The sequence below is a fragment of the Sciurus vulgaris genome (genome assembly GCF_902686455.1).
Source record: "Sciurus vulgaris genome assembly, contig: HiC_scaffold_212_arrow_ctg1, whole genome shotgun sequence".
NCBI lineage: Eukaryota > Metazoa > Chordata > Mammalia > Rodentia > Sciuridae > Sciurus > Sciurus vulgaris.
Genome location: NW_027632846.1, coordinates 83,025 through 95,705, shown reverse-complemented (window position 1 = coordinate 95,705; position 12,681 = coordinate 83,025). Strand labels below are relative to the sequence as shown.

General features: G+C 42.7%; 1 pseudogene across 1 annotated transcript; it reads right to left on the bottom strand.

Moving 5' to 3' along the window:
- Positions 1 to 595: 595 nt before the first annotated feature.
- LOC306652435 (putative vomeronasal receptor-like protein 4) lies at positions 596 to 2,418 on the bottom strand (annotated as a pseudogene). Its single transcript has 2 exons — positions 1,626 to 2,418; positions 596 to 619 (listed from the first exon to the last, which is right to left on the bottom strand). The product of its transcript is annotated as a putative vomeronasal receptor-like protein 4 (transcript).
- Between the last annotated feature and the right edge of the window lie 10,263 nt (positions 2,419 to 12,681).

Below are 12,681 nucleotides of genomic sequence, written 5' to 3'. Positions count from 1 at the left end.
CACAGGGATGGTGCCCATTGTCTGGCTCTCTGCAGAGATTAGGAGGAGGCTGTCTCAGGAGAGCTGTGGAGCTGAGGGAGGTAGAACTCCACTGATTCTCAAACAAGCCACCATGATGATGATGGACTCCAACCCATTTTAGAATTTGACATTACTACAATAAAGAGTTAGTTAAAATCTGTGTTAACATGCAGAATCAAACCAAAGACAAAGGGTCTCACCACCATTTACTAGAGAAGCAAGATACCCAATGTATGCAGAGCCACAGAGACACAGAAGTATCCTCATCAATGTCAAACATACAGGGCCACAGAGACACAGAAGGAACCTCATCGACAATGGCATGCAAGACTTTCTATATTGATTATGATGTTTGGTTCCAGGTTAATGTACAATAGATAAAATAACAACACAGAGTTTCAGAATAACTTGATTAAATGTCTTAAAGTCAGAACTGGGCATTCTAAATTAATATGTATTTTCCATGTTAAGAAACAGGAAAAGAAAGTTATATTGAATGCTTTCCACTGTTTCATATTCCCATCTCCCCTCCTTTCCCTTCTATCCCCTTTGTTTAATACAATAAATTTCTATTCTACTCCAGTACGTTTTGTGGATCCTAAAAGTCAGAGAGACTTAACAGCAGAGAGCAATGGCAGGGTTTTAATAATTGCTTTCTCATAAGTTGCAACAAATCGGGTTTCACATTAATTTTGTATTCATTTGTTGAAAATGTATCCAAATAGTTAGAAAATTGAAGCAAAAATACAGATAAAAAAACTGAATACTACTTTCTATGCCTCCATTAAATAAGTTTCTCTTAAATGAGGCAACTAGTCTTTCGGTCTCTCATATTCTTCCTGATGTTCATATGTAGATAGCACCCAATTAAATTTATTAATATACTCCATTTAAAGAACTAGTATTCTTCATAACTTTCTAAATCAGTTTGAAATTCATCTTATTTATCATTACATATCCATCCACTTTGAACTCAGTCAATTTTTTCACAAATTCAGTAGATCTCATGGGATGGATAATATTTATGAATATCATTCAGGAAAAAGCAGAATGGTCCTTTTACTGGTTACTGAAGTTGGTTTAAAAAATAACATTTCAATCTAAAATATTTTTATAGCATTTGTCTCATGTGAGCAAGGATACATGGACAATTGGGTCTGGAATTAAAATTCTTGAATCCAAGGGTGAATATCTAATTAACATGTTATTTTCAAAATTATTTCTCTGCAACTTACTAGCAGAACTGATAGTGAAAGAGCCATCTCTCATGCATGAGAACATTAGTCTCTTCCTGAAGGGTGGCAGGGTAGAGTAGGAGGAAAGCTCCCTGTGACCTGTGTTTGGTGAAAACTGTCACCAGTCTGTTGTCTGAGAACATACCTCTGTGTGATTCTTCTACTCTTATTCGATTTGGTATCACAAACAGTTCAGACAAAAAGTGATTTCAACTTTTCTTAGTGAATGTATTAATAAAATAGACAACTTCTAATGGTCTTTCTCTCTTATTGAGCAAACTAATGCTCAGTCAGGTGTCCATCTTTGTGAAGCAACACAAATAGACTGAGAATTGAAAAACCAAGAGTCACAAATTTTTGAGCACTTACTGCTATGAAATGCTTGTGTAAGGAGAAAGTTGTATATAAAGTCTTAAAACAATCTGTCCAATCAAAGAAGAGATAACAGAGCATCAGGAGAACACTGTGAGCAGCCTTCATCTCAGGGGGAGTTTTGTAGAGAAGCTTGGAGGTCTGAAGTTAGGGAACATGCTGGTGGTGCTTGTGGAGGAGGAACACCATGTAGCCACTGGCCCAAATCAAGACACCAGAACATAGCATCGCAAAGGACCATGAGAAAGAGGAAAATATATCTTATTATCCAGTTTTGTGATTGGAAATAACAGTAGTTGTCACTTTTACTAAATTTTGATGTGTCTGTGTTACTGAAACATTTGACATAAAATGAAACATTCATGCTTATCAAGGATTTGAGAATCCAAAAGAAGAGCAACAAGGGAAGGATGCTCCATGCAGACCTGGGCTGCAGCCTCCCCCACCTGGAGGCTCTGGGACTGATGGCGATGGCCTAGACCACTGTGAGGAGACCAGTGGTGCAGATGGAGGGGCCCTGGGCCAATCCGTCCCGGTAAATCACAATCGTGCAAACTTCATCACCTTGGAGGTTTCTCAAACCAAAACTGGCTATTGTCCTTGTTGTTCCTTTGGTATGAAGCATCAGAATACTTGTAAAAGACAAGTGGATGGGAATAACAGGGTGGATAGATTTCTTCTTGGTGCCTCCAAGTACATACATGTAGTTCACAAGATCAAAGATGCTTCCAGCAATGCCAAGTCCTGTTAGGAACATGAAGATTATTCCTTTGACAAGATTCAAAACCATGTCTTCATAGGCAGAAAAACTTGAATGCAGTAAATGCCTTTTTAAAGAAAGCAGTAGCAAGGTTTTCAAGATGGCGGCCTAGAGGGTGGCTGCATTTCATGTTGCTCCAGGACTCAGGATTCAAAAGAGGAGATATTGAGACACTTGGGACCAACTCAAAGCAGCCGGGTGAGTCTCTCCCATTGGGGAGGCGTCCCGGATGGGACAGTGGTCCCGGAACGCAGGAAACTTTGTGAAGTAGAGCTGCCAGAGAGACGCCCCTCCCCCCGCTGGAGCAGTGAACTCGGACAACTAGGAGCGCCGAAAAGGAGGCCGCTCGGCACAGCGCTGGGACTTGGAGCAACCACTGGGGATCCGGCGGCTGCCCAGGGGAGGAGTGGCGAGGAGAGCTGTGTGGACTCAGGACATCGGGGCCTGCCCTGAGGAGGAGGAGGAGGAGCGTGGCCACTTGGATTCGGAGAGACTGCACCAGAGCTGCAGGCGGTTGCCAGAGGAGAAACTCCGTGGCGAGCTGTTTGGACTCAGAACGACGCTTCTGAACCCCGGGGCCTGCCCTGAGGACGAGGAGGAGGAAGAGGAACGCGGCCGCTTGGATTCGGGGTGACTACACCAGAGCTTCAGGCGGTTGCCAGAGGAGAGGCTGCGTGGCGGGCTGTTTGGACTCGGACCACTTCTGAACCCTGGGGCCTGCTTGGAGGAGGAGGAGGAGAAGCGCGGCGGGTCCTTTGGACTCGCAGTGACTGCATTGGCGCTCCAGGCGGCTGCTCAGAGGAGAAGGCGAGTGGTGAGTTGTTTGGACTTAAAGGGACAGCGCCTGAACACAGGGGGGCTGCCTGGAGAGGAAGCGTGGTGGGTCGCTTGGTCTTGAGTGGCCGCACCAAGAGCTCCGGGCGGTTGCCCATAGGACCCGTGCAGCGGGTCACGTGGATTCAGAGCCACCCAGAGCGACCACTCCTGAACACTCAGGGGGTTATCTGGAGGAGGAGGAGGAACGGGGAGGGTCACTTCGACTCGGAGTGATTGATTGCCCAGGGCTACGGGTGGTTGGTGGGAGGTGGAGGCACGCAGTGAGTTTCTTGGACTCCTAGTGACCGCACCGGAATAGTGGGCAGCTGTCTGGAGGAAGAGGCGTGTGGCGGGTCTCTGGGACTCAGAGAGATTGTACGGGGCCCCAGGTGGCTGCTCAGAGGAGGGGCCGCATAGCCAGGCAATTAGGGGCAGAGCAGGGTCCCAGGATCTAGGAGGCTTCTGGGTGGAAGAGCCGCACAGAGACAGGCTTAGGGCGGAGCAAAGGTTCCAGGCCTGAGGGCATATTCTCTGAGGAGGGGCAGCCTAAGGAGATTCATCTGCGAAGGGTGAGGCTCCCAGGCCCAGGAGGTAGGGCCGGGCCCCTGAGAACTTTGCAGAGGAAGGCAGCCCAGCCCAGGCGGTAGCTGTAATTGAGGGGAACCTCTAGGAGGGTACTGACCAGCGAGACCTCCCCACCGGGTGAGTCTTCCCTGCCGGGTGAGGTTTCCCCACAAGGACGGTAAAACTAGAGACTCAGGCCCAAACAGGCCTTGCCTCAGCCCGCAGCCTAGGTCCCCTTTGGATGACCATTGGTCAACAAGTGGAGGCACCTCTGCCCACTAGCAGGGATTATACCCCTCCTGAAGGCCACCACTCCTAGAGAGGCAGCTTCCTTGTGGAGCTCCGCATTATCAACTTCCTCCAAGACTTCAGCCTACTGAAGGCTAAGGGGGGATATATATAGAAATCTTCAGGGACATTGTAAGTCAATAGAGGAAATCTGCAATATCTCAGCGGTTCACTGATACCTGAACAATATGAGAAAACAAGGAAAGAAAATGCTGCAAACAAATCTAGATGTTACATCAATAAAACCCAATGACAGCATGGCAGAAGAAATGACAGAAAAGGAGTTCAGAATGTACATAATTAAAATGATCAGAGAAGCAAACGATGAGATGAAAGAGCAAATGCAAGCATTGAATGATCGCACCAATCGACAGTTAAAAGAGGAAATACAGGAAGCAAAAGATCATTTCAATAAAGAGTTAGAGATATTGAAAAAAACCAAACAGAAATCCTTGACATGAAAGAAACAATAAACCAAATTAAGAACTCCATAGAAAGCATATCCAATAGGATAGAACACCTGGAAGACAGAACCTCAGACATTGAAGACAAAATATTTAACCTTGAAAACAAAGTTGAACAAACAGAGAAGATGGTAAGAAATCATGAACAGAATCTACAAGAACTATGGGATATCATGAAAAGGCCAAATTTAAGAATTATTGGGATTGAGGAAGGCCTAGAGAAACAAGCCAAAGGAATGAACAATTTATTCAATGAAATAATATCAGAAAATTTCCCAAATCTGAAGAATGAAATGGAAAATCAAGTTCAAGAGGCTTATAGGACTCCAAATACACAAAATTACAACAGACCCACACCAAGGCACATTATAATGAAAATACCTAACATACAAAATAAAGACAGAGTTTTAAAAGCTGTGAGAGAAAAGAACCAAATTACATTCAGGGGGAAACCAATACGGATATCAGCAGACTTTTCAATCCAGACCCTAAAAGCTAGAAGGGCCTGGAACAACATTTTTCAAGCCCTGAAAGAAAATGGATGCCAACCAAGAATCTTATACCCAGCAAAACTTACCTTCAAATTTGACGATGAAATAAAATCCTTCCATGATAAACAAAAGCTAAAAGAATTTACAAAAAGAAAGCCAGCATTACAAAACATTCTCAGCAAAATATTCCATGAGGAAGAGATGAAAAACAAAGCAGCAAATCAGCAAAGGGAGGAATTATCCTAAAGGAATTGTCAAATAAAGGAGGAAACAAGTTGTGTCAAAGAAATAAATAAATAGAATTTAAAAAATGAACCAAATGACCGGGAAACCAAATCATATCTCTATAATAACCCTGAATGTTAATGGCCTGAATTCATCAATCAAAAGACATAGACTGGCAGATTGGATTAAAAAGAAAGATCCAACAATATGTTGCCTGCAAGAGACTCACCTCATAGAAAAAGATACCCATAGACTAAAGGTGAAAGGATGGGGAAAAACATACCATGCACATGGACTCAGCAAAAAAGCTGGAGTATCCATCCTCATTGCCGATAGTGTGGACTTCAAGCCAAAGTTAGTCAGAAGGGATAAAGAAGGTCATTTCATACTGCTTAAGGGAAGCATAAATCAGCAAGATATAACAATCATAAACATCTATGCCCCAAACAGTGGCTCATCCATGTATGCCAAACAAATCCTTCTCAATTTCAGAAACCAAATAGACCATAACACAATAATACTAGGTGATTTTAACACGCCTCTCTCACCACTGGACAGATCTTCCAGACAAAAATTGAACAAAGAAACCATAGATCTCAATAACACAATCAATAATTTAGACTTAATGGACATTTATAGAATATACCATCCAACCAAGAGCGAATACACTTTCTTCTCAGCAGCACATGGATCCTTCTCTAAAATAGACCATATATTATGCCACAAAGCTAATGTTAGCAAATACAAGAAGATAGAGACACTAGCATGTATTCTATCAGATCATAATGGATTGAAGTTAGAAATAAATGAAAGAGTAAAACACAGAAACTATTCCAACATCTGGAGATTAAACAATATGCTATTATATGATGAATGGATAACAGAAGATATTAGGAAGGAAATTAAAAAATTCTTAGAGGTAAATGAGAACAAAGAAACATCATATCAAAATCTCTGGGACACTATGAAAGCAGTACTTAGAGGGAAATTTATTTCATGGAGCGCATTTAATAAAAGAAGTAAAACTCAAGAAATAAACGACCTAACGCTACAGCTCAAAGCCCTAGAAAAAGAAGAACAGACCAGCACCAAAAGTAGTAGAAGACAGGAAATAGTTAAACTCAGAGCCGAAATCAATGAAATTGAAACAAAAGAAACAATACAAAAAATTGACAAAATAAATAGTTGGTTCTTCGAAAAAATAAACAAAATTGATAAACCTTTAGCCACACTAACAAAGAGAAGACGAGAGAAAACCCAAATCACTAAAATTCGGAATGAACAAGGAAATATCACAACAGACAGGATTGAAATACAAAACATAATTAGAAGCTATTTTGAAAATCTATACTCCAACAAAATAGAAAATTTCGAAGACATCAACAGGTTTCTAGAGACATATGAATTGCCTAAACTGAACGAGGAGGACATAAACAATTTAAATAGACCAATTTCAAGTACTGAAATAGAAGAAGTCATCAAAAGCCTTCCAACAAAGAAAAGTCCGGGACCAGATGGGTTCTCAGCCGAGTTCTACAAAACCTTTAAAGAAGAGCTCATTCCAATACTTCTCAAAGTATTCCATAAAATAGAAGAGGAGGGAACCCTCCCAAACTCATTCTATGAAGCCAATATCACACTGATACCTAAACCAGACAGAGACTCATCAAGGAAAGAAAATTTCAGACCAATATCCTTAATGAACATCGACGCAAAAATTCTCAACAAAATTTTAGCAAATCGCATACAAAAACATATTAAAAAGATAGTGCACCATGATCAAGTGGGCTTCATCCCAGGTATGCAAGGTTGGTTCAACATCAGGAAATCAATAAACGTAATTCACCATATTAATAGACTTAAAGTCAAGAATCACATGATTATTTCAATAGATGCAGAAAAAGCATTTGATAAAATACAGCACCCCTTCATGCTCAAAACACTAGAAAAAATAGGGATAGTGGGAACATTCCTTAACATTGTAAAGGCCATCTATGCTAAGCCCATGGCTAATATCATTCTAAATGGTGAAAAACTGAAAGCATTCCCCCTAAAAACTGGAACAAGGCAGGGATGCCCTCTTTCACCACTTCTATTCAACATCGTTCTTGAGACTCTGGCCAGAGCAATTAGACAAACCAAAGAAATTAAAGGGATACGAATTGGAAAAGAAGAACTCAAACTATCCCTGTTCGCTGATGACATGATTATATATTTAGAGGAACCTGGAAATTCCACCAGAAAACTCTTAGAACTCATAAGTGAATTCAGTAAAGTAGCAGGTTACAAGATCAATGCCCATAAATCCAACGCATTTTTATACATAAGTGATGAATCTTCAGAAAGAGAAATTAGGAAAACTACCCCATTCACAATAGCTTCGAAAAAAATAAAATACTTGGGAATCAATCTCACAAAAGAGGTGAAAGACCTCTACAATGAGAACTATACAACACTAAAGAAAGAAATTAAAGAACACCTTAGAAGAGGGAAAGATCTTCCATGTTCTTGGATAGGAAGAATTAATATTGTCAAAATGGCCATACTACCTAAAGTGCTATACAAATTCAATGCAATTCCAATTAAAATCCCAATGACGTACCTTACAGAAATAGAGCAAGCAATTATGAAATTCATCTGGAAGAATAAGAAACCCAGAATAGCTAAAGCAATCCTTAGCAGGAAGAGTGAAACAGGGGGTATTGCAATACCAGATCTTCAACTCTACTACAAAGCAATAGTAACAAAAACGGCATGGTATTGGTACCAAAATAGAAAGGTAGATCAATGGTACAGAATAGAGGACACGGACACAAACCCAAATAAATACAATTTTCTCATACTAGACAAAGGTGCCAAAAATATGCAATGGAGAAAAGATAGCCTCTTCAACAAATGGTGCTGGGAGAATTGGAAATCCATATGCAACAGAATGAAACTAAACTCATATCTCTCACCATGCACGAAACTAAACTCAAAATGGATTAAGGACCTCGGAATCAGACCAGAGACCCTGCATCTTATAGAAGAAAAAGTAGGTCCAAATCTTCACCTTATTGGTCTAGGATCAGACTTCCTTAACAGGACTCCCATAGCACAAGAAATAAAATCTAGAATCAACCACTGGGATAGATTCAAACTAAAAAGCTTTCTCTCAGCAAAGGAAACTATCAGCAATGCGAAGAAAGAGCCTACAGAGTGGGAGAATATCTTTGCCAATCATACTTCAGATAGAGCACTAATCTCCAGAATCTATAAAGAACTCAAAAAACTTTACTCCAAGAATTCAAATAATCCAGTCGACAAATGGGCTAAGGAAATGAATAGACACTTCACAGAAGAAGATCTACAGTCAATCAACAAACATATGGAAAAATGTTCAACATCTCTAGTAATAAGAGAAATGCAAATCAAAACTACCCTAAGATTCCATCTCACCCCAATTAGAATGGCGATTATCAAGAATACAAGCAACAACAGGTGTTGGCGAGGATGTGGGGAGAAAGGTACACTCTTACATTGCTGGTGGGGCTGCAAATTAGTGCAGCCACTCTGGAAAGCAGTGTGGAGATTCCTTAGAAAACTCGGAATGGACCCTCTATTTGACCCAGCTATCCCACTCCTTGGCCTATACCCAAAGGACTTAAAATCAGCATACTACAGAGATACAGCCACATCAATGTTCATAGCTGCTCAATTCACAATAGTCAGACTGTGGAACCAACCTAGATGCCCTTCAATTGATGAGTGGATAAAGAAACTGTGGTATATATATACAATGGAATATTACTCAGCCATAAAGAATGATAAAATTATGGCATTTGCCGGCAAATGGATGAAATTGGAGAATATCATGCTAAGTGAGATAAGCCAATCTCAAAAAGCCAAGGGACGAATGATATCACTAGTAAGTGGAGGATGACACATAATGGGGGGGAGGGAAGGGTTAGTGTTAGGGTTAGAGTTAGGGTTAGGGAGGGGGGCAAGTATGGAGGAAGGAAGGACTGTATAGAGGGTAAAGAGGGGTGGGAGGGGTGGGGGGAAGGGAAAAAATAACAGAATGAATCAAACAACATTACTCTATGTAAATTTATGATTACACAAATGGTATGCCTTTGTGGCATGTACAAACAGAGAAACAACATGTATCCCATTTGTTTACAATAAAAAAATAAAAATAAAAAAAATAAAAAAAAATAAAAAAAAACAAAAGCTATGGGTCTATAAACTGGAAAAAATAAATAAATAAATAAATAAAAAGGGCTGGGCATGTACTCAGTGGTAACGTGCCCTGTTCCATCCCCAGTACTGCAAAAAATAGAAGCAAAATAAAATGCATTAATTTGTTTAAAAAAAAAAAAAAAAAGAAAGCAGTAGCAATGATAGCAAATATCTGTGAAAAATGTTTGATTTCAGCAATCTGCTGCAGTGTGGACACAGTCAGGATATCTGCTCTGGAGTTCACTGTTCTCACAGGAACTACTCCTTGTTCTTGGCACTCTTTGTGAGCCCTGCTTCGTAATGTCAAAAGCCATCATGAGAACTAGTGCTGAGAAACAACAATTCTCAACCCAGTTTTTTCAGTTAACTCCTTTCTAGCAAAACCATCAACTTGTTCAAATCCTTCATTTTCCTTTGAGTTCAACCTCAAAATGGCTGCACTAAACACCATGTTTCCCAGCCAGAACATTTATCTTCCTTTTTCCTTTTCTTCTGTCATGTTCTCATTAATTTTTATTTTTTGAAAGCCGTAACATCATTTATTTAAAGTGGATGAAACTATTATGTACATTCTATCCTGTCTGCAGTGATAATTGACCTTCATCATCATGATCTAGGACTTGAGAAGTATTAAAGCACACCATTTATTTATTTTTAGTTTGACACAGCCTTCAATCATAGGACTTTTAAAATTACTTAAATTTAGTTACACACTTAGTCAAAACCACTGTACAAGGCCAAATTCCATAACATGCAAAATCTTGAGTCATTTTTGGTGAGTCCTTTTGTGCAAAAGTAAGGAAATTTAGTCAGTGGCCTTTCTCAAGGCACTTTGAAGACAGTGTTCTATGTGAACAATTTTATTCTCAAATAACACCTTTCATGGGGTGAGGCAGAAAGCATCCTAAGAACCCTGGGAGCTCCACCACAGAGACACATCCCCTGAACCCAGGGCTCTTCACTGAGGCGCATCCACTGAACCCAGGGACATTCACCACTGAGTCATGTCCCATGAGTTCAGGGTGCTCTACCACTGAGCCACAGACCCTGAACACAGGGTGCTCCACCACTAATCCACATCACTTGAACACAAGAATCTTTACCAGTGAGCCACATCCCCTGAAACCAGGGATGATCCACCACTGAGCCACGTCCAAAGAACAGACAATGCTCCAATACTGAGCCAACGCCCCTGAACCCAGGGTGATCTACCACTGAGTCACATCCTCTGACAGAGGGCTCTTCACCACTGAACCACATATCCTGATCCCAGGGTGCTCCACCACTGAGCCACACCTCTGAACACAGGGTGCTCATCCGCTGATCCACATCCCCTGAACATAGGGTTGCTACACCACTGTGCCACATCCATGAATGCAGGGTGTTCCACCACTAAGACACATCCCCTGAACACAGGGGATTGAGCCATATCCCCTGAAACAAGGGTTCTCAAACACATCCCCTGAACACAGGGTGCTTGACCACTGTGGCAACTCCTTTGAACCCAGCATGGTCCAACCCTGATTCACATCTCCTGAACATAGGGCTCTTCACCACTGAACCACATCACCTGAAACCAGGGTGCTCCAACACTGAGCCACATCCCCTAAACCAAGGGAGCTCCACAACTGAGTCACATCCCCTGAACTCAGGGTGCTCCACCACTGAGCCATAACCCTGAAAACAGGGTGCTCCACCACTGAACCACATCCCCTAAACAGAGAATGATCCACCACTGCCACCACTGAGCCACCTCCCCTGAACCAAGGATGCTCCACACTGAATCACATCCCCTGAACACAGGGCTGTTTACCACTGAGACATATCCCCTGCAACAAAGGTTTTCCATCCCTGATCCACAGGGCTCTTCACCACTGAGCCGCATCCCCTGAACCAAGGGTGCTCTGCTACTGAAACACATATCCTGAACACATGGTGTTCCACCACTGAGCCAAATTCCCTGAACACAGGACTGTTCACCAAAGAGCCACATCCCCTAAACACAGGGTGTTCCACCACTGAGACAACTCCACTGAACCCAGGGAGTTCCAACCCTGATCCACATCTCATGAACACAGGGTTCTTTACCACTGAGCCACATCCCCTTAACCCAGGGTTCTCCAAACGGAGCCACATCCCCTTAACCCAGAGTGCTCCACAACTGAGCCACATCCTCTGAACACAGGGCTCTGCACCACTGAGCCACATCTTCTGAACCCAGGGTGCTCTGACACTGAACCACATACCCTGAACACAGGGTACTCCACCACTGAGCCATATCCCCTAATCCCAGGGTGTTCCATCACTGAACCACATCCCCTTAACACATGGTGCTCCACTACTGAGACACATTACATGAACCCAGGGTGCTCCACAACTGAGCCACATCCCAGGAATCCACTGTGCTCCAACATCGATCCACATCCACTGAACACAGTGTTCTCCATCAATGAGCCATATCCTGAAACCAGGGTCCTCCACCACTAAGCCACTTCCATTGAACACAAGGCATTTGACCAGTGAGCAACATCCCCTGAACCCAGGGTGCTCCACCACGGAGTCACATCCCCTGAGCAGATGTTACTCTAACACTGATTCACCTCCTCAGAACCCAGGGTGTTCTACCACTGAGCCACATACCCTGAAAACAGGGCTGCTCCACCACTGAGACACATCCCCTGAACAGAGGAAGCTCCACCACTGAGCAACCTCCCCTGTAACCAGGGTGCTCCACCACAGAGTCATATCCCATGAACACAGGGCTCTTTACAAATGAGATCCATCCTGTGATCAGAGAGAGCTCCACCACTCAGCCACACACCATGAATACAGTTTGCTCCATCACTGAGCTACATTCCCTGAACACAGGGTGCTCCAACTCAGAGCCAAATCACCTGAACCCAGGGTGCTCCACCACTGATCAACATCCTCTGAACACAGGGTGCTCACCTGAACCCAGGGTGCTCTACCACGGAGACGAATGCCCTGAAAAAAGGGCTGCTCCACCACTGAGGCAACTTCCCTGAACCCAGGATGATCCACCTCTGAGCAGCATCACCTGAAGACAGTGTGTTCCACCACTCAGTCACTTCCCCTGAAACCAGGACTCTTCACCACTGAGCCACATCCTCTTAACAGAGAGTATTCCAATACTGACCACCTTGCCTGAACCCAGGTTGCTCCACGACTGAGGCACATCCCCCGAACACAGGGCTGCTCCACAA